At 49.2% G+C, this 27,302-nt stretch overlaps 1 protein-coding gene across 11 annotated transcripts in view; it reads left to right on the top strand.

The window, feature by feature from the left end:
* The window catches only part of ATP2B2 (ATPase plasma membrane Ca2+ transporting 2), a 367,144-nt gene that overhangs the window by 254,555 nt on the left and 85,287 nt on the right, over positions 1-27,302 (top strand). The window lies entirely within an intron of this gene.

Below are 27,302 nucleotides of genomic sequence, written 5' to 3'. Positions count from 1 at the left end.
ACCAGAGGGTAGAGTTTGGGTCTACATCCCCCCAGTTACTTTCCACTTGCCATTAGGGAGAATTCCCTGCATAAACCCCAATGGTGTGGGTGTGAGGCTTTTCCCCAGCACCCCCCAGTCCTACAGCTTTGTGCAAAGAGGTGTGCAGAGCCTCAGTTTCTTCCTGTGGAAGATGGAACCAATGGCTACCTCATAGCACCTACTAAAAACCTGAGCATACAACAGGTACTCAGTAAGTGGCAGCCATTATTATTCTAAGCAAAGGATGACAATCCCTCCCCTCAAGTTATCTGTATCACAAGGTAGGAGGCAGACAGTATCTGAATTCTTACTCCCATGTGACAGATGAGAAATCCGAGGCTAAAAGGCCCTCCTGTCCTGTCTCCTGACTCTAGTCCCCATGATCTGGGCACTGCTGGGCACCAACCTCAAAGCATTTCCTACAGAAGCTGCCTGGGGACTCTGGCCACTCAGCTAGGCAGTTTAGAAACATCTTCCTTTCTTGGTGGTGTTTGGTTTTGTTTGGGGCAAGAAGTAGAGTGAGAATAGAGGAAACATCCTTTCTTGACTGCATGATTCTAACTTGGAGCTTCGGAACAGCCACATGTGCCCTGGGAGGGGAACGAGCTCTACCTGGGGGCTTCTGGGCCTCTTGTGAACACAAGTCTGCAGAATGGTCCATGCTCACCTCTGCCATCAGGTTGGTGCCCCTAGTATGCTAGGAGGCAGGGTCACCCCAGTATCTTTTCAATGGGACAAGGAGATTCTCTTGAGTCAGGAAGTCTTAAGTATCTGGGTCTCAGGCTCTGCAGAGAGCCTGCTGGAAGCTGTGGTCCTTTTCCCCAGGAAAACAAAACAAAACAACAATAACACAAAAAAATATAAACTATAGATGTGGCTCACACTTCAGCACATTTACAGAGCCCCTCAAAGCCATGCCATGGACCTTGGCATATGGACCATGGTATGAAGAAACCCGCCTCCCCTGCCCCTCTGCCAGGCTCTTAGACCCTGGGAAACTGAGCAGCCAATGGCCAAGCTCCAGCTCTGTGCACGGCCATCACCATTTGGTTCACTGTTTCCCTCCACTGTGTACTATTGGAAAAGCACGAACACACCAAAGGGCAGGAATCCTGTCCTGCTCCTCCCATACATCTAGTGCCCAGTCTAGTACCTGGCACAGAAGAGGGTGGATAGCTGCCTAGTAAAGCCCTGAGATGTGGCCACTGAGTCACTGGCCCACAGGGAGCTGCTGAGTAGCCAAAACAGCATATAATCCAGCCCAGGTGTAGCATGGACCTCAAAGCTCAGAGGAGAGGTGAGGTGGGTGGACAGGGAAGGTCTGGGAAGGCTTCCTGGAGAAGGAGATACTTGAACTTGGCTATGGAGGAAGGAGAAGGAAAATCATGTAGCATGGCACAGAGCAGCATTTTTTAGATGGAATTCCACAGAACGCCAGGGCACTGCAAAAAGGTAGGCATTGTGTGGAAAATAAAGGAAACCCAGCTTCCTCTTCTTTACAATGGAAGGAATAATGAGATTTCTGAATATCACTTCGCTTCCTGTGAGCCGTGTGTGCTTTGGGGTCTTTGGTTTTACCTCTCTGGGCCTTGGTTTCCTAATTTCCTAATTTCCTTTCATGAGGACCAAATAAGATCTCTGATGGGAAAGATCTCTGAGAGAGAGGAGAAAGTCCATAGCAGGATTAACCAGAACCCCTGCTGTGTTGGTACCCAGAAGGATCTCCCAGGGTGCAGGTAGAGCTGGAAGAGGTTTGGGGAAAGGCAGAAGAACATAATGCTACAGACCTCAGGCTTGGATGACCTGGTTTCAAATCCCAGCCCTACCATTTACCAGTTGTGGGATTCTGGGCAAGGTATCAACCAATCCATGCCTTGATTTCCTCATTTATAAATTGGGACAATAATAGTGACTGTCTCATAGGGTGGTGAGGACACAGTGAAGTAGCTTAGAACAATGCCTAGCCCATGGATAGTGCTATGTGTTAGGATTCAGGTCCAGAGACTAAATACCTCCATTTCCCCATCAGTAAAATAGGCTGTAAACACTGAATGAGACTAGGCCAAGTGTTCAGTCTCTAAGTCTCAATAAGTGTCAGCTCTTGTCGCTGTTATTTTCATTATGGTTATCATAACCCTGGAAGAAACCAGCATATTCTCTGGAAAGGGTGGAATTTGACCCTTCTGGAATGCTGGCCAATGCCTGTGAATGGTACAACACTTTTTACCAGGCTGTGCTGTGTTCTTATTACACATGTTCCTAGAAGCGGGTGTTGCTACCCCATTTCACAGATAAGAAATATGAGGGCTCAAGGTCACCACCACTGTCCACATCAGAGCAGACTTTGAACAATTCCCAGATATGTCCTCATCCCTGAGCCAAGCATGTGCACCTGAGAACTATCCTCTCAAGGGGCCTTCTGTCTGATGAGGGCCTCAGTACATTGGGGCCACCAAGGAACTTTTCTTTAGTCAGCATTCATGCCCTATTTGGCCCTCTTCTGACTTCAAGAAATGCTGGGTCCTCCAGCCCCAGCCCCCAGCTGCAAAGCCACATGGTCTGGGGCTGTGCCAGCTGCAGACAGGGCCTCAGGTTGCCCGTTCCCAACACCCTGTGCCCTTCGTCTGCTGACGTGAGCAAGGAGCCGGCCTCTGAGTCACACTACAGGAAACTGCTCCAGGCCACGCAGAAATTAGCCTTATCCTTCACATCCAGCTAATTTTAGGCAAAAAGATCTCTGCAAGTGGGGGCTGACACCGTGAGAAACCCCCTCCCATCCAGGGCACCACCTGCTGCTGGCACAGACCAGGGGCTCAGCTCCCACGGCCTGGCAGTGTCGGAATTTCCCCCTGAAGGCCTGACTCTGGTGACAAATCAAGGGTAAACCTGGCTCCCTGTGAGGCCAGGGTTGGCCTCTGTCTCTGACCTGAGCTCCGTTCCTTCCCTCCTCCACTGTTGGTTCCATTCCACTCTGGCAATGCCCTTCCCTCCTTGCCCTCCACTGCTTCCTTTCCTTGAACACCCTCCCAGGATAGGACAGGAGAGCCCAAGACCTAGGTTTAAATCCTGACAGGCTTACTCTTCAAGAGACATTTACTCTTCAAGGGACACACGCAGAGAATTCGGTTAACTTCTTCGAGCCTCAGTTGCCTTATCTGTGAAATGGGAGTAATAACACTAGCCACCTTACAAGATGTTGTGAATATTAAGTTAGATAATCCACATGAAGGGCTTAGTGTGGTATATGGCATACCCTAGACACTGCCAAAATGATGTTCATTATCACTGTTATTATTATAGCCAAATATTTCTTATAAAAAACAACATGCATCAGCTCTATCCCCATGAAAGAAATCAGCAGTTAAATAAGATGGTACCAGGACCCCTCAGTGGCATGGTCGGCTGGGCATCTGACTCTTGGTTTCAGCTCAGGTTTGATCTTTGGGTCCTGAGATCTAGCCCCACGTCATTGGGTTCTGCATTCGGCATGGGGGGATGGTCTGCTTGAGTTTCTCTCCCTCTATCCCTCCCTCCCCTGCGCTAGTGCTCTCTTTTTCCCTCTCTCTCCCTTTCTTTCTCATTCTCTAAAATAAATAAATAAGTCTAATGAATAAATGAGATGGTACCAAACAAAGAGTTAATATGCTACCAGAGAAGGCTTCCCAGAGTAGGCTGCTTTGTGGTGAATCTGGAAAGCTGGGTGATAGGTATTGGAGTGGCCCGCGAGGCCCCAGAGGCAGGAGCTGTTTGTCACTCTTCACTGTGTCTCCTGCATCTGGTCCAATGCCTGGGGGCTCAAACAAATATTCACAGAAATAAGGGAGGAAGACAGAGAGGTGGGGGATACCCCTGGGGCCCCTCTTTGTATGGGCTAGAAGGCTGTAGCAGGGGTACAGGACACGGGAGAGCCTGCATCACCCATGGAACAACTGGCTTCAATTCCCCAAGCTCTGAGAGGCCCTACCCTGAGCTGCTTGGCGTGCACACCCCTTGTCCTTCACCTCCAGGCCCCAATACCTCAGGCTGTCAAAGGGGGCAGCTCAGGTCCCTCTGGGTGCTTCCTGAATTGGGCTTTGCCTGGTGGGGGAGACAGGGGAACAAAGAAGGGGGCCAATGGGCGGGGGAGGGAGGTGGTAGGAACTGGATACTGGAGTGTTGTGAAACGGAACCTCCGGTTAATTTTGTATGAATCCTATGGCCGGCCCAGGTGGAGGAGAGAGTGGGGCTGAGGGAGGAGAGGAGAGTGGATCACGGGGACCGTGCCTTGTGTTGCATAAACACAATGTTAAACCAGAACGCCCCTCAGACCAGCAGGGCCTGTGTCGTCATCCACAGAGCCGCCGCCAGCTGGGCACGGGGGAGGGTGTGAAGGCAGCGTGTGTTTTAAGTGTCTCTGGGCCCCAGGGGGTCGTCTGTCTGTCGTTGTGGTGCTCTATTTCTCCATGTGTTCCATTTCCCCGAGCATCACTGGGGCCCAGAGAGGTTGATGGGGGAACCAAGGTAGCCACAGACTCAGCAGTGTCCCAGGCAGGTGAGGCTGGGAACCCCTCAGACACAGGGTCCACATGGGGAATTCACGGCCTGACCAGAGACACACAAGAACACCTCTTACTGGGGTCTTCCCGTGAAGTGATCCATGCCTGCTCTTAGAACCCAGGACTCTCAGGTGTCAAGTCTGGAGGAGAAAAGTTCATCAAAATACTTAAGAGGCTGAGGAGATGTAGCTGCCTTCTCAGAGACATGCAAGGGTGGCAGAGGGGAGGGCATGTAGGCTGGAGAGGCGTTTTGGCCTCACCTCTGACACCAAACAGGCTCCTGAGCTCTGTGGACCAGGACCTATATTCTCCTCTGTGAAATGGGAATGGTCTACTCCACCCTCCGCCATTTGGAGACCGTGGGCTGAAAATCCTTTGAAAGTTTTCTACAAAAGAATCATCTTCAGTGTTCACTGAGGATTTCTATCCACCAGTATTCTCTATGATAGAAACCCATCTCAAACTGGCTTATGCAAAAGAGGGATTTTCTGGCTTGTGCAACTGAAAGGCTCAGGGACGGTTCTAGCCTCTGTCCATCCCTCTCCTGCTACCTCTCACCTCCACTGTCTTCCCCGTTGGCCTCATTCTCAGGCTGGCCCTCCTGTGAGCTTCAGGCTAACACCTTCCCGTCCTCGCCCCCAGCCGCCAAAGGCACCTCTTTCCCCACGGTCCCCTCCCCTAAGTCCCAAAACAAACTCTCATTGGACCACCTGGGATCACGTGGCCATTCTTGGCCCAATCCCTGTGGCCACAAGATAGAGAAAGCTGATAGGGCAGACCGCGGCCACGTGCTCACCGCGGAGTGGTGCGGGTCAGTGCACCCAGACTGCGTGGAGTTTGTGAGGTCGGAGAGGAGGATGGACGCTCCAGCGGCGTGTGCCTGTGGGCCTGCTGTGTGGAAGGCCCGTCCATGTGTTGGGGAAGGTGCGCACAAAGAGCGGGCGTGCTCTGTGCCTTTGAGGAGAGCCTAGAGGGGTAGAAAGGGTAGCTGAGAAGCGAAGGCGGGTTCAGGAGCACCAAATACGCAGTGGTCATAGCCAAACCCCAGCACTGTTACCATTCACACCCGTGTAGCAGGCCTAGCTGGGACCGTCCATGGGAAGTAGTGGTAGGACTAGTGTCCCCTTGGTGAAGTGGCCAACTCAGTTTCATGGTCAAATCCTGGCTGCATTTCTTATCCCTCTGTGAAACACTAGACCCTTCTGTGCCTCGGTTTCCTCATCTGTAACATGGGACAATAACAGTTGCATAAACTCTCTTGGGGTTCCTGTGAGGATCCAAGTAACGTATGTGAAGTGCTTAGTGGCTGGCGGGTGGCAGGTGCTGCATCTATATGAGCTGTTACTATTCTATGCTGAGGAGTCTCTGTGTGACTTTAGGGACAAGTTGGTTTAAATTAACAGAGAAGTGAAAGGCCGGCTTATCTGGGCAGATCAGTGGGCTTGAGCAACACATGTGAGGCTGTGGGTTTAAAAAAAAAAAAAAAAGCCCCAAATCTGATTTGCAAAGTTTATACACCCCCCACCACCATCACCAGGAAAAATAAATCCCTTAAAAGCACTAGCTTTCTGTGAAAGTCTGATGAATCACGTGTGGATGCTTTCCAGAATGCCACCCTCACATCTTTCTGAATCATCAATAAAATAAACCCACATGTTGATTGATACGTGCTATCCATTTTCCCAGGCTGGGTCAGCAGAATGTGTGTGAGGCAGACAGTTCCACAGGCTTGGGGGTGGCCAGAAGGTACAGCACAGTTAGCAGAAGCACCCGACCCACCACTGACCAAAGGGCTTCTGGGTGTATTCCAGCAAGTCTAGACGGACTTCTTGTTCCATGAACAATGCTATTTGGCTTTGTGGGTGCATGCAGTCAGGCATCCAGGGAAGGAATGGAGGCTGCAAGTACTTGTGGGGAACATTTACAGGTGGGCCTCACACTATGCAGAAAGCCCGCATCCCCGAGCTACTGGGCAGCGGTAATTTACTGCGTGCAAACTCATCAGGGCCAGGCCCTTGCACTGGCTTGCCTCATGTCCTCACAGCAGCCCCTTGAGTGGGAAACAACAGCTTGGAGAAAAAGGGGGTCTTGATTTTTGCTCTGAAAACATCTTTGCTCTGCAGAATAAATATGCACTAAACACTAAGTGCCTACTATGTGCTTGGGACCATAAAGAACAAGGACTTCGAGTCCCAACTCCACCATTGAAGATTTTGAGCAAATCATTCCATCCCTCTGAGCCTCAGCGTCCCTTTTTGTAAAGGGCATGCCCACCTACCAGAACCATGGACACAGGTGTTCAGTGAATGTCCCATTGCTTCCCCTGCTTCAGTCATGCCAATCGGAGGTGTAGGCCAGCAAGGCTGACACACATGCTCTTGTTGAATGCATATGTACTGTGTGCTTACAATGTGCAGCTTGAGCCACTTTGCTCTTCTGGGAAGAGATGCCTGCCTGCTGCTCAGAAGCAGTGTTTGTGTGTTGTGGCTGTATGCAGGACAGGTGGGAAGGCCAAGACAGGGAGAGACAGCCTTCTAGGACATTCCCTCTCCATCTTAGGATCAGGGGCAAAGAGAGGGGCATGTCAGACAGGAGACAACTCCAAGGTCACAGAAGAAGGCAAGAACCAGTAGAAAAGGGCAGCCAGTGGCAGGGGCCAGAGCCTCCTTCCAGCGAGAGGGGGGATCCCCTCTTGTAACCCCTCCCCATCCAGAGCTCCCTAAACACTTCCAGGAAAGAGGGGTGCAGAGCTGGGTTGTAAATTTCCGTGTCCTGAAAACTCTCCCAGTCTAGCTACAATACCAGTTACATCTGTGATCCTAGAGGTTCCTTAACACATCTTGAGTGCTTGCAGACCAGGCTTGCTGCAGAGTGTCTGTGCTACTACCTCATTTCATCTTCGCAAACAGGAATTGTTTCTATCCACAGCTCAGAGCACCACTACTAATAAGGGGCACGGCCAGAATGGGTACCCAGGCAGGTTGACTCCTGAACATGTGCACATAATCCCCTTACTCTACTGACTCCTGCTGACAAAAATAACTCTTCAGCCAGAGGGGGTGTGCTGAAGGTCGTAGGAGGAGGCAATCCCATCCGTGCCCGCTGAAGACAAATACAGGAGAGGCTTTCTTTGAGCTAGGTCGCAAAGGCTGGGGAGGAGTTGAATATGCAGAGATGGGAAGGAAATCACACTTTTAGAGAAGGAAACAGCATGAGCAAAGGCCCTGAGGTGAGACCTAGAATGTCATGCAAAGAAATGAGGAATTCTTGTGCTTGGAGCCTAGGATGTATCTCAAAGGGCAGAGAACCTCAGCCCACAGACTAGGGATTGGTTTTTGTAGACTAGGACTTCTAGTTGGTTTGTTCATGCTGTGGGCAGGCTCTGCTTTGGTAATAGGTGTTTATATTTGTCTGTGCTGTCCACGAGAGTGTGAAATGGGCATGAGGTAGGATGGTGTGGGGGGTGGGGAGAGAGAGTACAGCCCCTTTGCATGGGCCAGAAGAGCCAAAGAACTTGCTGAATGTAGGGAAATTGAGGGTTTGGAAAGGTGGTTCTTATACTGGGTTCCCTGGCATTCCACAGTGGTGCCCCAGGGGACAGGGAGATAAGTAGGTGAAGTTTTGAGCTTCCTGCCCCACCATGTACCAAAGCAGCTCCTTTTTTTTATCTGTTTTGCATGGTGAAGCATCTGGCAAGATTTTTTTTTAAAAAAGAGTTGTTTTAAAAAATAAAAGAAAAAAAATTGAAAACCCTTGATGAAATTGGTGAAAGGCAGTAAACTAGAGTATGTAAAAGCCTGGGTTGGCACCCAGGTTATGTAAGTTCTCAGTGCCTCAGTTTTTACATCGGTAGAATGGAGCAGGTGGTATCCAGCTCCCAGGGCCCATACTAGTCTATGGACTTAATAAGAAAACACACAGAGGGCCCTGCCTCAGAGGGCCCTGCCTCAGGAGAGGATTGTCTGTCCTCATGTATTGTTCCCCCAGGGGGTACAGGAAAAGAACACTGAGCCCACCGACCTGTGTTAGCAGACACTGAGCTAGGAAGACTCGGGTGGGGACCATCCTGACTTTGACGCTTATTAACTGAGACCTTCTCACGCCCGCCCACCTCCACCCTGCAATTCTGCCCCTCATGCTCCCCATCTGGAAAATAAGAGTATGGGTTCTGTTGTCTCTGAGACTCCTCCAGACTCAGACATTCTAGAATTCTAAACACACTGCCTCAATACCCCTAGCAGTACAGACATCAAACTGGCCAAAGGATGGCTGACTCAGAGCCAGTGACTATGGCCTTGAATCTTGGGAGTGTAGCTGAGACTCGACCCTAACATATCCACAACCATGCCTGCAGCCCCTCAAACCAGCTCCAGCCCACCCCTTCCCTACCAGGCAGCTTCCAAATCCTACACACACTGACCTCCAAAGGCCCAGGGGTATTCCCTGGCAAAAATTTTCTGGCCCCCAGAAGCCCAAGGGTCTGGACACCTGTTTCTGATTATTTTGCCTCCCTGGGTCTCGATATCCTCATCTACCAAATGGGCCAAGGAGTGAGAGATGTTGTTCAGTAAATGCAGGCTGGACTGTCAGTGGTAAGTCAACCTCAGGGGTCTGCCCAGCCTGGCTCCCACAAAGCTTGAGAGAGCTGAAGCAGGCTCTCCCTGCAGACCTGCCTGTCACACGAGAGGCCCTGACAGGGCAGGTAAGTTATCTCCACAGGCCCCCCTCACCACAAAATGATTATCTTACTCCTCCTGGCAAAACCCAGGCCCCTGCTGTAGTTTCAGACCTAGAGCTATTTATAGGCAGTGGAAATTAGCATCTCGGCTCCTGGTTCCCTAGGACCCCCCGACAGCCTCAGCCTCTACCCCAGAGGGAGACCCCCCCCCTTGGAAGTTTTCGTGGTTCCAGCAAATGATCCCAGGGACTACTTAGGAGCAGAAAAGACTCTGCTCTCTCTGTGTAATAGATGCCGACAAGATGCCGTGGAGTTGAGAGGCAGAAGTGAGCCCTTCTAGCTGAAGAATCTGGGAAGGTTTCATGGAGGAGGCAGTATGTGAGCACGATGTTGAAGGATAGGCAGGGTTTGCAATGAGGAAGGGCACTCTAGGGAGAGGGAACAGTGGGGACAAAAGCACAGAGTCAGAGAAGAGTGTGTAAAAGGAAGAGCCTTTCCTTCTGTTTGGCTGGAGCTTGGGCGAGGGAGTGACTAGAAGAAGTGATAATAATTAGGGTTAACAGGGTGCCTGGGTGGCTCAGTGGGTTAAGCCTCCGCCTTCAGCTCAGGTCGTGATCTCAGGGTCCTGGGATTGAGCCCTGCATTGAGCTCTCTGCTCAGCAGGGAGCCTGCTTCCCCTCTCTGTCTGCCTCTCTGCCTGCTTGTGATCTCTCTGTCAAATAAATAAATAAAATCTTTAAAAAAATAATTAGGGGTAACTGAGCATTATAGATCTTCCAGATCTATATCCTTAAGAGACAGGAGAGAGCCCTAAGGGTTCTCGAGCAGAGGAGCAGTGTGGTCAAAGCAGCTGGTCTGGATTGGAATAGGGAAACAGCCCAGGGAATAAGGCAATGCAGAGGGAGAGGACAGTCATTGAGAGAGAGGTGACAGAGTTAGACCTGGCCAGGGTGGTGGTAATGGAGAGGAGGGAGCACTGAGCAGCAGGACCCTGCCTGTGATAGGTGATCAAGGAAGGCTCCATTTTTAAGATAGCAGCTGACTGCTCATGGAGGAGACTAGGAGAGAACAGCGACTCCGAACCCAGCAGAGAGGCTAGACCTAGAAGTGAAACACCTAGATGACAGAGAAGTCATCTCATAAGTGTGCTCATAAGTCCCACACCTGCACAGGGGAAGGTGAGCCACAGGAGGGCAGAGATGTGGGCCTGTGCTGTTCACTGCTATATCCTAGCACCTAGAATAGTGCCTAGCACAGAATACACTCAATAAACATGAATGAGTTCACCTGGAGCACTTGTCAAGCACAGGTCCTTAGGAAATGCCAGCTACTAAGGGAGTAGGCAGCAGGCAGAGCAGGAGATGTTAGAGAGGCATAAGGAGAGGGTCACCTGCAGGTAGGGTGTGATCAGGGTGTTTGACACTGGATAGGCAGTCAGTTAGACATAGAGATTGTCGGGAGAGGTTCAAGGAGGACAATAAAAGAACAACAGCATTGGGGACAAACTGCTGGATGAGGTCTTGGGAAACATCTGCTGAACAGAAGAGCAAAATCAAGCATTCTCTAGAACTATCTCCCATCACCCACAACAACTCAACTGGGTGAGAGCAGATGTAACAAAGGCCTGAGTGACTCACAGGTGCATAGGACCACAGGTCTGGAACAGTGCTCAGGGACCATCCAGCAATCCCCGGGTACACATTGGAACAGAGAGGCCCAGGAGGGAAGGGCCCTGCCCAAGCATAAAGCTCCGACAACCAGGGAGCTCTTAGTAATCCCTACACGTGGAAAAGGGGGCAGAGTCCATCCTCCCTGCCCCCAAAGCATCCATCCTTCTCTCCCCAGGCCCCCCAGTTTTCTCATCCATCCTTGTACAGCCTCTGTGCTCCTTCTCAGGGGCCACCATAACAAATGACCCAGACCAGAGGACTTAAACTATGGAAATGTGTTGTCCCACAGTTCTGGAGGCTGGAGGTCTAAGATCAAGGTGTTGGTCAGCAGGGTTGACTCCTTTCTAGAGCCATGAGGGAAGCCCCTGTTCAGGGCCTCTCTCCTTGCTTGTGGATGTCCATCCTCTCCCTGTGTCTTAACATTGTCTTCCATGCATCTCTGTGCCCACATTTAAGACACCGGTCATAGATGATTAGGCCCACCCTGACAACCTCATCTTAACTTAGTAACTAGTCACCTCTGCAATGACCTGGCCTCCAAATACAGTCACATTTGAGGCGCTGGAGTTGATGGTTGTGGAGGGACTCAGTTCAATCCAAAACATTGTCACTTGAGACAATCACTTCTGCTCTTGAAAACAGTTTCTCTCCTCTAAAAGCAGGGACATAAATGGGAACAGATGAGGCCTCTGGGGGCTGGGGGGCAGATGAGCTCACTGCCGAATGGACATGTATGCCTCAGAGAGCCTATGGCACGCTGGGCATTAGGAAGTAACGATACGGCCTAAGTGTTAAATAGCAGACGCCCCCAGGTCTGAATCCCTGCCACTTCTGTACTTGCTGTGCTATGCCAAGAAAATGACTTCACCTCTCAGAACCTGTTTACTCATCTGTGAATTAGTGCTTATTCATGGGCCCCTGTGAGGCCTACATGAGCAGGTGTGTGTAAGAACACACGGCAGATGTAACAAAGAGTACGGAGCCTGCAGGGAATGCAGACCATTATTATTATTCTCATTACCATCATCATCATTCAATAGGTTTTTGAAGGTGAAGCCCAGAGAGGGAAAAATCCTGCCCAATCTCACACAGCCATCTGGCATGAAACCAAATGAGAACCCAGGTCTTCCCATCAACACACTCAGCTTTTTCTTTCATTTTCTTTTCTTTTATTTTACTTATTTTAGAGAGAGAGTATGTGTGGAGGGAGAGGGAGAAAGAGAATCTTTAGAAGAAACCCCACTGAGCACTAAGCTCAATGCAGGGTTCAATCTGACCACCCTGATATCATGCATGACCTGAGCGGACATCAAAACCAAACACTTAACCAACTGAACCACCCTGGCACCCCCAGTCTCAACTTTTTAAACCACATCTCTGTGTGATAATTTAAAAAAAAAAAAAAAAGTAATTTCTAAATGCCCAGTATTAGGAGAGCAATGAAGCCTATTTTCAGCTTCTCCGTATGCCACATGGAACACTGTGGAAAATGGTAGTCACCGAGAACACAAAGTAGTATGAATGAGGTCTTGAAATAGGTGATATGAAAACAGGGAGGTTTACCAGTGACCATGGCAACAGCCTCACAAAAACAGATGCAAGGGAAGAGAAGCGTAAAGGAAGCATCCCGAAGGGGCCGGTGCTGGGGCTAAGGGGTGAGACTTAGGGGTGATGGTTTTTCTCTGTGTCTCCTTCTGCATTTGTGGGGATGTGATTCCGAGATGGGTCATCTGAGGACCAGTGGCCCCCCAAGCAGCGTGAGGAAGATCCCCGGTCAGAATGCTCCACGTTGGAGCAAGGGCTGGAAAACCGAGCTCAGTTTTCGGGAAGGAAATTGGGACATGCAGGGGTCAATGGCAGGACAGACAGACCCAGAAGCTTGAGAGTTTCCCTTTGCTCCAAAACACACTGGAGCTCAGGCCCAAATAAGAGAGAGTGGGGCCAGGGTGGGGCCAGGTAGACCCATCCTTTTCCAATGACCTTGATTCTGGTTTCTTGGTCCCACTCACCTGCCTCTTTCTAGGCCGCAACATTCTCAAGGGCCTCCAGGTCTGGGCATTGTGGACTATGAAAGTGGGGCCTGAATCCCAGACCCGGGGGTTGGAGGCTGTTTGGCAGGGCCTTGACATGGTGCACCAACTGAGGATCCAATGTCAGCAGCTCAACTCACTCACTGTGTAACCTCAGATGAATTATAGTCCCCCTCTGAGCCTCAGTTTCCTCATCTGAAAAGTGGGCTTAGATAACGCCTACCTACAGGGTTACCAGAAAAATTAAATGAGAATAATGTGTATATCAGCCTTTCCCTTTTATATCCTCTCTCCCTCCATATATTCTCCCTATCATGGCCTGAATAAACTTAAATATGAATCTGCTTGTGCCACCATTTACTCAAAACCCAGTGGTACCCACTGCTCTTAGAACAAAATTAAAATCCTTCACTGTGATCTTCAGTCCTGGTGTGATCCAGCTGTCACCCATTGCAGAGTCTTCAAGGACAGGTTTCTAGGCCCACAGGAGATGAGAGTCCCTGGAGCTTCCTTTAAAACCACAGAACTTGCCTTTCCATTGATGTCTTATTGGGATTCCAGAATAAATTAAAGATAACTGAAAATAAATAGTAATAATTATAATGTTGAGACTATAGATACCCTACCCCTTACTAATCCCCACCAAATTTCACACATCCTCTGGTGGAGTATGCCCCATCCTCTGGCTGAGAATCATTGCATTCATTTAATTCTTCTATCTTTTAAAAAAACATTTATTGAGTGCTTATTATGTGATGCTAGATGTAGTCCTAAGTGCTGGGGATATAGCAGTGAACACAGATACCTCCCCTCACAAAATTTATAGGGATCCAACAAAAAAATACAGAAACAAATAAATGAACAAGAAAATGTATCAGGTGGATAGGACTTTGAGGGCACACAGGGGAAGAGGCGATTGAGATGGGCTGTCAAAGAGGGCTTCCCTGTGGAGGTGTTATCTAACCTTAGCCTCAAATAACATGCTGCATCCCCACATTTGACTGAGGGTGAGTTCTGGTCAGGCTCTAGCTGTTCAGTGTTTTCAGATCTCCTGTGTCCTTTTCCTGGGCTCTGCCAGGCACTCTGTTAGGCACTATAACATTTCATGATCTCTTTTTATATCATGGCTGGCCTGGGTGATAAGCATGTTCAGCCTCCCATTTTATAGTATAGAAACTGAGGCTCAGAGAGGACTTGCATAGAGTCACACAGTGATGGGTCACAGAGATGGGACTTGTCTTTGAGTCTTCTAGCTTTCTCAATCTTGTGCCTCTTCCTCCATCTCTTTTCTCGCCAGGATGTTATTTGGAAAAGTTACAGTGTCAGAAAACGAGTCCCCTAGTCTGTTAGAGCCTGGAGCTACCAGCTGGGAGAGAACCAAGTCTCAGGAGGCCACTGAGTGTTCAGTAAGGTAAAGGGGTTACAAAACTGGCCCAATCCCAGAGGAATAAGCATGCAGGAAAAGTCCTAGGCAAGCCGCATTGCGGGGGGGTAGAATCCCTGCAGAGGCAAACTGTAGAACACAGAGATTAGCTTTGTAAATTACCATACTTTGGTTTACTCCTAAAAGAAGAAAGCATTTCTCTTCCATAGAGTATCTGGTGGGTAGGCAGGAACCACCCTAGACTTTTCGATTTTATGCTTCCTGAGGGCAGGGGCAGTTTCATTTGCTTCTGAAACCCCAAGCACCTCGTGGGATTCTGAGTAAGTGAAAACATGAGTGAGGATTGTATACACATGTGCATATGTGTGGCCTGCAGGCTCCTCAGCCTGCCTCCCCACAACCAGAACCACCGCCCAGCTCTGTATGGGGACCACGGAAATATCGGAGACTAGCCCTAGCCAAAGCCCCCAGTAAGCCACATGCTCCCAGCCCGTACCCTGGCCCCAGACTGCATTCCCACTCTCTCTGATGTGGAAAGGTATGTGCCTTTCATCCCCACCCAGAAGTCGGGTCTGGGGGAAGGTACCAGCCAGGGAGAGGCTGGAATCTGACTCAGAGAGATGTGCCTCCTGCTGCCCCCTTGCTGGCCTCAAGGACGTAGGAGCTGGCACGAAGCCGCCAGCATCCTCTTGAAGTCCTGGGAGATCTAATTACCCAGACAAGGAGAAAGTGGTGAGCAAGCGAGCTCCGGGGTTTGGAATGATCAAGTTTTTGACAGTCAGCGCGGGGCCAGACTGCAAAACTGTCCCTCTGATGTTCTACAGATAGGCCTGTGAAACAGCAGACTGTTTGATCAGGAACTGCCAGCTTTTCTGTCACCCCCAAAGGCTTTCCTAAATCGTCCTAACAATTACCATTTCAGGGAGCCAGCCATGCTTCAGGCCTCAGCATGTTAATGAGAAAAGTGCAGCCACAAGATAGGAGGCTAATGGAGACCCCACTTGAGGCTGGGGTGAGTCCCCACCCTGGGGTTTAATACTGAGCATGGGGTGTGGCCTGGATTACTTGGTCTTTAAATACCACATCGTCATTCCAGTATGAACACCATTTTATAGATGAGGAAACTGAGGCATGGTGTGCCCGAGGTTGCTGAACAACAAGTTGCCAGGGGGGAAATCTGAACCCAGGCCTGCCTGGCCCTAACCCCTGCTCTTTCAATGTGTTCCAGATGCCCTCATATCATAGATATGCTTTCCCCTATCCCTATTTTGTGTGTTAGAATTTCAGAGACTCTTGGGATGCATGATACCAGCTCTGTCCAAAAGTTTTTACCCTGAAAAGTACTAAGAATGATGACTTTCTGCGTGTTGTTTAGTTTATGGACATTTTTATTTTTGCCATACATCTCTGAGAAGGAATTTCCTCCAGTAAGTGTGGGACAAAGCAGTAGGGGTTTAAGGGTATCAGCTCACCTTCCTTTGCAGAGTAGAAAAGCCTGGAGTGAGACAAGGGTCAGAAAGGCTCACTAAGCACCAGGCACAGGAAGAGACCTTCATCTGGTTTTCGATTGGTTCACCAGATGTTTCTTGAGCACTTACTATGTGCTAGATGTAGTGTAGGCCCTGGAGACAGACACAGCAATGAACAAAATAATATCACTGCTTTGGTAGGTCCTGCATTCCAGTGTGGGGGACAAGCAAAATAATGAAGAAAAGAGCAAAATCATTGAGGCTATCCATCATAATAAATGATCTAGAGGAAATAAGCAAAGGGTTGAGGTTGGGGATAACAGAGTGGATCCTCTGAGACCTTGGAATCAGGAGGCAGAGAAGACCTGGAAAATGAGAGGAGGCTGCATGTGTGTTGGAGGGCAGAGAGTGGGGAGTGGCCCCAGCATAGGCTGGGAGGTGGGACCTGAGTGGTGAAGCTAAAGGAGAAAGCAGGAACTGTACCACCGAGCCTGCTTGTGGGAGGTACACATGGTTTCTTCTAAGGCAGGCAGCTGCTGGGGCTGGAAACAGGCTGAGAATAGGCTTCCTGGAGAGGAAGAGGCAAGGCCACTTTTTGAACCCCTACCTGGTCGAGGGCCTCTGCATCTGTCCTACCCGCTGGGGGAACCCCAGCCCCAGTCTCTAAATACAGGGCCCTGCCCACCCCACCTGCCTTGGTGCTTTGTTCTGTTCATTTTGGTTATGTGCCTCAGGCCAACTTGAACTCAATAGAATGTGACTTGAGGATTCATTGGGAACATTTTGTTTCCCCACAAAATTAAAAGCTGCTACAAGGATGTATGTTTCTTGTTGCTAGGCAATCAGGTGTGACCTGTGAGCAGTGGGGGCTTTTTCTGGACAGAGTGACTGTTCCATCCACCCTTCTCTTTCCACAACTTTTCAAGGCCCATACCCTCCCAGGCAGAACCCCAGGGACTCACAGTGAGGGGGACAAAATACAAGGTAGACAGAAGCAGAAGAGGGTGATTATTTTAAACAAACACCTAATGGGTTCAGCCCAAAGGAAAAATAAAGAGAAGGGCCTTTTGCCAAAATTTAGGGAAAGTCCTTTGTGACCATTGTAGAGGTCCGCACTTTTACCAGATGCTAAATTAAACCCTATTCTGAGCACATTAACCTACATAATGAAGGTTCTTGCATAACCCCCATTTTAAAGATAGGAAAACTGAGGCACCTGGGGGTTAACATGCCCAACCTGTAAGCGGCAGGGCCATGCAGTCTGGCCCCAACCCAGCACCAAAGCAAAGGGGTGAATGACCCAACTGAGAGATCAGATTGGAGTTGAAGAGGACAAATAGAACACATGAGAGAGAGGTTTACTCAAAAACTGGAATGAATCAATTCAACTCTTAGTGGGGTCTTACTGTGTGCTGGACGATTTTCCTTATACAAAAATGACACAAAGACCTCCTGTCTGTAGAAAGGGAGTAGAAGCAGATGGACCCAAACAGGCCATCATACTCTTTACTGGAGGGTGGCAGGTGCCATGAGAGAGAAGAAAAACATGCTGGGAAGGATGGCATTGAGGGCAGACCCCAAAGGAAAGGTGAAGGACCCAGCCTGGAAAAGCAACCAAAGGTGGAAAAAGAGGCATTTCAAGTGTCGTTTTGTTATATTGGATTGGAGTTAATTTTTTAGGTGTCTGTCTCCACCCCAGATGGGAGCACCTCAAAGCAGAGGTCATGTATCATTTATTTTTGTGTCCTTAGGAGACAACACATATCTGACTTTTTCCATCACAGCAATCACAAAATGTTTATTTAAAAACACATGAACAAAGCAGAAAGAAATGGAGAATGAATGTGATTGGTCTTAACTCTCAAACAGATGTTAGACTCTGTTCAGCATTTAGAGCCATTAAAAGTTCTAGCATGGAGACTGGACACTTATTGGAGGTCAGAACTGCATATATGGTGGGTCAGAGGCAGTGGGGCAGGGAGGACAGAGACTCATGAAGGCACCATTGTAGAGTAGCCAAGTGAGAGATACTGGCAGCCCAAACTCAGATGATGATCTCAAGAGTGAAAAAGAAAAGGCCAAATCTAGAAATACCAAGGAGGCTGGTCAGTATGACCAGAAAGAGGAACAGATTTGAAGGACTCAATGATCTGTGTCTTAGACTTGCTGAGTTGGAAACCTGGCCAAAACAACCAAGTGGGGCTACATTGTGAGCTCCATGAAATCCTGGCCCAAAGATCAAAAGGGAGAAGACAAGATGAGAGGCGCAGCAAATACCTTAAACACAATTCTCCACTTCCAGAACCCACGTGTGTAGGTTCATCAATCCCACTACTCAACTTGAGGTAGACTCTGCTAATCAATCATGGTTGACTTGCAAGATGAAACTTACTTGTTGCCCCTGTTGGAGAAGCAGCAGCCCAGTGGTGGTGAGGGAAGCCTTCAGAGAGTCCCTCTCTGACAGTCAGAATAAAGAGAGAAGGGGGCAACGAAGGAGCAGAGGTGGGAGCAGTGAACCTTGGAAGTTAAGGTCAGGGTTTAAACCATTTGAGGTCAAGGTCAGAACCATGACCTTTCCCTTCTGTATGCCTTAAACTCTTTTTTAAAAAAAGACTTTAAAGACTTAGAGAGTTTAAACACTTAAACTCCTTAAGAGTTTATTTTTTTAAAAAACAACTCTTTATAAGTGAAAGCACCGAGCTATAATTATTCATTCATTCCAATTAGTGACAAAGCATTCATTCTTATGAATAATAATATTCTGAGGGCACATTCAGTAACTTTCTGGGTAAGCTTAACTATTCTAAACTGATTTCAGTTTTATTGTTGGTGAAGACTTTAAGGAGAGTGCTTTTCTTCTGCTTTGAGATCTGCAGCCTACCAGCCACCCATTCTGCCCATACCTGTTTGTTATGAACCTACTATGTGCTGGACTGTGTTACAGGTAACGGAACAATCTCCACCAACCTCGTCAGGGAGTTCACAAGTCTGGCAAACTAGGGTAACAGCCGGCCTCAGAGCTGTCCATGGTTCCAGCAGTGGGCAGGCTCCACAACCTTCCTTCCTCTCCAGACTGTCAGCTTAAAAATTAGAGAGAGAGAATGTTCTCAGTCTCCTTCCAGTTTTCAAGAAAGCATCACAGCTGACCTTCCAGCATCCCTGCCTTCAACCTGGCAAGAGCAGGGACATGGCCAGTTAGCTGAGTAACTATCTCTTCTCTCCCAGAGGAGGATGGACCTGCCTCCTAACAGAAATGTCCCCAAGGGGTAGACTAGAAACTCAGGCATCCCAGGAACTGAATTCTTAAGGCCAGACACATGAATCTTGTCTAATGCTTGGATTTAGCAAAACTTCAGAAACAGTTTGCTGAAGGAACCCTCTCTCCCAAAGCAACAGCCTTCTAAGTAACATTCAAAGGGAAAATGTGACCAGTTTTTAGGTAGGAAAGGGAGTAGCCAGCTCCCTGCCAGACAGGAAGAATCTAGCATATGAAATGAAAGAGGCTTTTCTGTCCCATGGGCAGCAACGGGGAGTGCGGGGAGGGGGTGCGGTCTTTGTCAAATTATTGAAGAGATACACGGAGCATCGAAGTTACAAAAGAACATCCAACAGTGTTAAGCATCAATGTGAATGACAGACACAGAATGCAAATGCCTACTGTTCCCAAAAGAGACACCCACACATGCCAGCAGCAAGGAGCAGCAGGGGCAGGGGACTCGATGTCAAGACTTGGGTTCTAGTCCTGGCTATGTCACTGAAAGCTCAGGCTCCTCCTCCACAGAGTACAGACAAGGCTATTGGCCTCACGTAGTTTAATTCATTCAGCTGGTGACTTCAGGTAATACTTACCAAATGTCCGCTCTATGCCAAATACTGTGTGCCATGCATTGCCTCACATAATCCTCCCATCAGCCTCTAGGGTCTGCAGGAGCTCCTATTTTATTACCCAAGAGGCCCAGAGAAGGTGAGTTACTTGCCTCAGGCCACACAACTTAAAAGTGGTCCAGCTGGAATCACAGTTAATCACAGGACACAATAACCACACACTTCAAATCCCAGAAGATCAAAATTAACTGCATGTCCTACTTGCTTCCAAAAGACTTGGAGACAGCATATGGTAACAGCAACACGCAGTTAGACCTCCAGGTGGATGGAAAAGCTCCAGGGAGGGTGGGAACAGCCATTTCTGCTTAGCAGTATACGTCCACCGCTTGAGGGAGTGCCGTGCCAGCACAGGGGGGCTCATGGCTGCAAGTCACTGAATGAATGAATGACCGAATGAATGAACCCAAACACTGTAGCAATTCAGAAGAGAATGTATGCCCGCTTCCATGGATTCAAGTCCAACTCTACCACTTCCTAGCTGTGTGTAAAATGGGGTGACAGTAGTTCCCCATACAAGGAGTCAGTTGGAGGATGAAATGGGCTTACACAAGGCAGAGCAGTTAGGCATAACTTATGCAGAGCATAAGGCATAGAGCCTGGCCCACGCAAAATACTGAGTGTTGTCCGTGGCGATTCTGAGGACGAGTGGTTTGACCAGAGGGTTTCATACGTATGCTGTGACTGAGCACGGCGACAACCCTTCCTCCCTCCACGAGCACAGGGTGTGTACCCTATCCATCTCTAACAAAGGACACAAAATGAATGACACGGGCCTTGCCTTTCGGGAGCTCAAAATTAAGTAACCAGAAGGGTCAGCTAAAATACCACGTAATAACCTCTATAGAGATAGGAGGCAGGAGCAAGGTGCCGTTGGGTCAAAGTGGGGCTGGTCAAGGTTGGCTCCCTGCACCTTTTCCAGGAAGGCTGAGAGCCAGAAGGGCAGCCAGACAGAGAGAGAATGGCATGCTTTAGGCAGGGCCGGGGGTAAGAAGTTTGCCATCATCGACATCCCTGCTCCCTGGTGGGTCCCTCTCTGTGTGTGCCACACATACAATGCACGTTCATCCCTGGGCAGCACCCTCCAGGAGGCGAGGGGCCCCAGGGCTGACCCAGCAGCCTTAGAAGGCCCCTCATAAAAGATTAACAGCTTCATGAATCAGTGATACGGTTACTAGAGAAGAGTGCAGGAGGATCTGGGAATGGGCGAGCAACAAGGGCCCTTCCAGAGCCAATCCAAGCCCCCCAGTGGAAAGGAAGCAGGGGCGCGGCCGCTAATTGGTGGAAGCCAGACCCCAGGGCTGTCTCACGCACTCGTCAAATAGGTCTCACTGACCTGTCTTCTTTTTTGGGGTTCCCCCAGGACAGAGTGTGAGTTGAGGATGGGGTGCCGATGGTATATTTGGGAGCGATCCCAGGAGTGAGAGAAGGAGGGAGACACCAGGGAAGAGAGGAATGCTCACATGAGATCTGCTAGGGACTGCTTACAGCTTTCACGGGGAGTTACCCTCAGCTTTCTGGGGTCTTTGTGCGTTCTCTGCTTGGCTTTATAGCTGTCGCACTACCATCATTCTCCTCACCTCCCCCACTCCATTCCCCACCCCCTCCCAGAATTCTTTCATCCTGAGGGAGAATCTATTTCTAGGGGATGCCTCCTAGTCCTCAAAGAAGCTGCCGTTTTTAACAACAGAGAGAAGCTGCTGTCAGAGAGAAGAAGGCCTCTACCTTCCTGGTTCTGTCTGATGTGAAATCTCACCCATGGTTTCCCCAGCCGTTACTTCAGACCCCTGAAGTGGCAAGTGTGAGGGACGCCTCAGAGTGACGCTGGACATGGGTGTTTCCCGCAAGTCCTTTGTGAGGCTGGCTGGGGCCTTCTCCATCCCTCCCATCAGCAACAAAGAGGAGGTCACAGAGGTGATTACAATGCGGCTTTGGCCATGGTGGGGGTGACTTGAGGAGACCCCAGGTAGCTCCCAGGCCTCTCAATCCTCAGCCTGCAAGTGTCTAAGAGCAGGTGTTGTCTTGGAATTACACAGTGCCCCATCTTTACCTCCTTTCTCCCCATGCAAGTGTCTAGGAGAGGCCCCATATTTATTAGATATCTATCAACTGAGTATCAGACCAAGACAGATGCACTTGCTGCCTCCATAGAGCTTAGAGTCAGCAGGGACTCACACATTAAGAAAAACTAATTACATTATTAATTATTGAAATCATAATAAAAATGAAAGGGATTTTCAGAGAGTTGTGAGAACTTTCAAAATGAGTTCCCACCTAGGGGCAGGGAGAGGGATAGATTTGGCCAAAGGAAGTGCTCAGTTAGGTGCAAAGAGGGAAAGGGCATTCCAGACGGAAGGAACAGCATGTGCAAAGGCCCTGTGGCAGTAGAGCACTTCTGCTGAAATCACAGAGAAGAGGCTAGTATCACTGAAGCATAGCAGTCGGAGGAAAAAATGAGTCTTCAGAAGAAAGTGAAGGCCATACTGTACAGGACCTTTCAGAATTGGCAAGGAGCATAGATTTTCCCTGTATGCTGTGGAAGCCACTGGAGCATTTTAAGCAAGGGCCTGACATTAACACTATGGTTTATACTTTTGAAACATACCTCTGGCTGCTGGGTGAAGAATATTGAGAGTGGGAGTGGGGAGGCTGGGAAGACCAAAGCTAGCGAGGACAGCAGTGATGGTGGCCTAGACCAATATGCAGGCTGTGGAGGGGAGTGAGCAGAGCTGAGACAATCATCTCTTTGGGTGTAGGAGGTCCACTGCATGGACAAATAGGGTTGGGGCAGGAGAGGACCCTGATGGGAGATGAGGACAGGACTCAGGGGAAAGAGGAAATGATGGGCATTGCGCGTATAACACCTACTATGTATCTGGCATGTCACTCTCGCTACCTTCTTTTAATCTGCACAACCAGGCGCTGGGCTAGACACCACAGCCCATGCACAGACGACGTGAAATGACTTGCTCAACAACACACAGGTAGTAAGTAGAGAAGCCAAGGTTTTACTCCAGAATATCAGTCCCCAAGTCCACTCCTCCCAAAGGTTATGTGGAGACAAACCTTTATTTTCTTATAGTACATATTGATTTCCCCTTTATTTTTTTTTAAAGATTTATTTATTTGAGAGAGAGAGAGCAGGGTGGGGGTGGGTAGAGGGAGAAGAGAATCTTAAGCAGCCTCCATGCTGAGTGTGGACCCCAACACGGGGCTCAATCTCATGACCCTAAGATCATAGCCTGAGCTGAAACCAAGAGTCAGACATTTAACCAACTGTGCCACCCAAGGACCCCTGATTTCCCCTTTAAATCAAAATTTGAATTCTTCAAATAAAACATGAGCACACTCTCCTACTTAAAATTAAAATATTTCACTCAAAAAGAGGGTCCCCTTGACCAACAGAACCTGCCATAGTATCTTATTCCCTCCCCAGAGGTTCCACCTTCATGAATTTGGAGCAGATCCTTGCAGATCTTCTGCTACATGGTTACCTATATATGTACCCACAGGAAATATAAGCTATTGTTTTGTTGAGTTTTCTGTTTTACATGTATGGAATCAGACTATACATGTTGCCCTACAACTTGGTTTTTCCTCGCTCAACAGTTTGTCTTGGAGAGCCTTCTGTATGAGTACTTATGAATGCATCTTATTTTTTTAACTGTTGCATAGTATTTTATGGACTGGATGTACCACAGTTTATTTAACCCGTTTGCTTTCCAAAGACAGAAATGCATTTTTCTATAAATGTTGTAGCTTTTGAGGGGCTGGTATATCCTTTTTTCCTTTCAAAATATGAGACTTTTATTTATGTTAATGGAGGAATCCAGACCACAGTGACAACACAAATATTTAGTAACACCAAGCCTGGTGAGTAAGTTTTCCCATTTTCCTTCAGGTGCTTGGCATCCCTGGAAGCTATCCCTTGTCCATTGCCAAGTCTCTGTTTATAGCAAAAGGCTGTCTCGAGAGCAACAGGAGAATGGTAGTATCGTTGGCTTTGATTTCAGTGCTGTGTCCGGAAGCAGGCAGCCTGGCAGAGCAGGGAAAGGGTACAGCTGTCGACCCTCGAAGATCAGGATTCAAATCCTAGCTTTAGCTCTGTGACCCTGGACAAGTTACTTTACCTCTCTGAGCCTTGATTTGTCCAACCATAAAATGGATAAAACCCATAAAATGGCCAGAAGAAGTAAATGCAAGGCACATATACAAAGGAATGATCATATAAGAATACATACTTGGGGGCACCTGGGTGGCTCAGTTGTTTGAGCGACTGCCTTCAGCTCAGGTCATGATCCTGGAGTACCAGGATCAAGTCCTGCTTTAGGCTCCCAGCTCCATGGGGAGTCTGCTTCTCCCTCTGACCTTCCCCCCTCTCATGCTCTCTCTCACTGTCTCTCTCTCAAATAAATAAATAAAATCTTTTTAAAAAAGAATACATACTTGGACTCTTGTCGGCAGTATCAGTATAGTGGGTGTAATGGGGTACAGGGAGTCCCCTCTGGGACTAAAGGGGTTACATGTGATCACAGAACAATGAGAAGGTATAAATACTCTGTGCCACTCTGGTGTGTCATATGGGGGTGGGGTTTGAGTTCAAAGGGAAGAAAGGGGTATTCTGGCCAGATTCTTGGCATCGGCTGTGTGCCAGGCACTTCCCACATAGCTCCTCCTTTTAACTTCACCCCAGCGGACAGAGCTAGGTTATCCCTCTGCACCAGTTTGTGGAAGAGAAAACTGAGGCTCAGAGAGGGGGTGCCATTTATCCAGGGTCTCAGTAAGTGGTCAAGACTGCACTCTGTGCCTTCCTCCTCCGGACCTAAGAAACTTTGGCAGCGGCTGTGCAGAGCGCCCCCTCCTGGAGAGATAGAGAAGCTCCTCTCATGAAAAGCTCTCCCATATCCAGGTTCAACTAAGACTGTCAAAGAAGAGAAAAATGGATTTTCTGGCGTCCATTTTTCCAAGGGGATGAGATAAAAGCTTCTCAAAGGTCACCTCAGGACAGTCTGAATCACATCTCTTAAGTGAGATTGACACAGAGCGAGAATATGAAATGGCCACCATTTTGGTGTGTGCAATAAAGCTCAATTCTTTGAAGTTCGGCATTCCTTTGAGCAAGATAAGCATCCCCTCCCTTGGTGAAAAGGGCCTGCCCCAGGAATCAGGAGTCCAGCGCAGTGCTGCTGCTGAATCACCCTGTATCTGGGCCACGGCGCTTTCCCGTCTCTGGGCCTTAGCTTCCCTCCTCCTCGAACGGGAGGGTGAGACTGGCCAGCCACAGACTTGTCCCATTCCAACAGCAGGAGAAGCCAGAGGAGGGGACTGGCGGAGTCTGAGGGGTAGGGTTGCCAGAATTAACAAAGAAAACTACAGGATGTCTAGTTACATTTGAATTGCAGATAAACAAAAAATAATTAATGCTTTTATTAGTAGCGTGTCCCAAATATTATACAGGATAGTACTTACCTTTAAAAAATATTTGCTGTTTATCTGAAATTCACATTTAATTGGGTGTCCTGTATTTTATCTGACAACCCTACTCAGGGTTTATAGCTTCAAGGTGAGCCCCTGGCCACTTACCTCCCAACCAGATCCCCACCACCCACTCCCACACCATACCCCCAACATCCCCACTGTCTTATCCAGATAGAGATTCTGGAGCCATGAGCAGAGAGGTGTTACAGGTATAAGATTCCTACAGTGGAGTAGAGGGGTGGAAACATGGCCCGATGGGGGAAAAGACAGCCAGTGAATTTAAATCAGCGGAGAAGTTCGTGTCCGCATGCGTGTCAAGGTGGTTAGAGGGACACAACGTATAGGTTGCTCACAAGCTCCGGTTCCCTTCCATGTCGTGTCCACGTGTGTACACACAAGCTAGTGGCCATCGCATCTGTGTGTTCTGGAGAAAGAGGCCAATGCTAAGGCCATGCGCATTCACACTGTGTCTGTGTGCCTGTGTGTGGCTAGAGGCCAGCTCTGTGTGGGATCCCATGAACTGGTAAACGGCCGCCTCCACATCACCACCCATAATCATTAGAGGCCCTGTATCCGGAGAAGACCCCAGCTGGGGCCATGACATGCACCCGTCCATCAGAAACCCAGACATCATGCATGTGCTGGCCATGGACATGGTCAAAGAGCCATCAGATCTGTTCAAAGCCTATAGCGGCTTACAGACAGAAGCAAGTACAGACTGTGGGGCTCCCCACGGCATGGGCTGTTGTTCTGCAGAGGGGTTGTTGAGCCCAGGTTTGTTAAGTGGCTCTTACAGGTGGCCTGTGGCCACTTGTGTGTGCAGAGCCCTCTAGGCAGCCTCAGCACCCACATCCCCACGTCAGGGCCCCAGAGAGGCAGGAGAGGGAGGGAAGTTTCAGAAAGGCCTACTATGCCAGACATGACGGTCCTCCTCCAGGGGGCGCTGGAATCAGAATCTAGAAGACAGTGGCAGCAAGGGGTGGGTCTCAGTTGGCCTTGGACCTCAGGGCCAAAACCTGGCACAGAAGAGATGTCCAGTAAGTGTGTTAGTGAGTGACCTGGGTGACAAACGCTTTCAGGGAAGGACAAGAAGGATGGATTGCTCTTGGTAGGCAAATCAAGGAAGGCTTTCAAGAGGTAGTAGTAAACTTTCATCTGGGTCTCAGAAGACTAAGTAGCTCAACAGAGGGGAGGGGTGGGCCTTCTGGGCTAGGAATCAGATGAGCCGAGACACAGCAGATAAACGCCAGCAAATGCCAGACCTGTTTCAGAGCTTGGCAACACAGTGGGATAAACATAGGACTGAGAGTAAGGCAGGACGAGTCCTTTGGGACAATTTCAAAGAAGCCACCATGAGCATAAGAGTTGGTCACAGTCGTGAATGGGGAGCCATGGAAGGTTGTAGAGCAGGGCAGGGCAACCTTCAGCATGAACTCCTGGTCTAATCTCCTTTTCTGGTCTCTTTCTCTCCTCACCTTGTTTCTAGTTTTTCTCTGGGCTCCTTCAGCCACCAGTGGGAGGCAGAGGGTCTGACTATGGCCTCCACGTCCCCCTTGGCTTCAAGTCTGGCTCTCAGCCTCTCAAACCACAACACTCCTTCCCGCCTCTGCTGCCTCAAGGCAGATCGTGAGTCTAACATGCATGTGCAGCTTTCAGGGAGAGAGACCAGCCCTGAGGGAGCTGGCACTGTGCTGAAGAAGGCGAAAGATAGACAAGGCAGGCCCAGGCTCTGTCCCCTACCTGTCGTGGGACCTAGACAAGCCGCTGCCCTCTCAGAGCCTCAGCAGAAACCCCCTCGGGCCAAGGTTGCTCGTGAGGCTCAAGGGCAGCGCCGTGCCTAAAGCCCCTAGCTTGTTAGTTACATCCCCCCCCAACTCCCCCACTCCACCCTGTCCCCAGAAGAGGGCTGTCACAATGCACATGCCTGAGCCCCACTCCCAGAGTAACTGAGTCAGTAGGTCTGAGTGGGCCTCAGAATTCGCATTTCTCACATGCTCGAAGGTGAGGCCGAAGCTGCTGGTCTGGAAACCACCAAGTCATCCACCAGCACTCCCAAGGCCCAGGGCCTCGTGCCAGCCCATTTCAGTCAGAATCTCTAGGTTTGGGGCCTAGACATTAATGTTTTTTAAGCTCTTTGGTGATGCCAATGTACCAC

Source organism: Mustela lutreola, chromosome 2 (genome assembly GCF_030435805.1).
Source record: "Mustela lutreola isolate mMusLut2 chromosome 2, mMusLut2.pri, whole genome shotgun sequence".
NCBI lineage: Eukaryota > Metazoa > Chordata > Mammalia > Carnivora > Mustelidae > Mustela > Mustela lutreola.
This window is presented reverse-complemented; position numbering and strand designations above follow the sequence as displayed.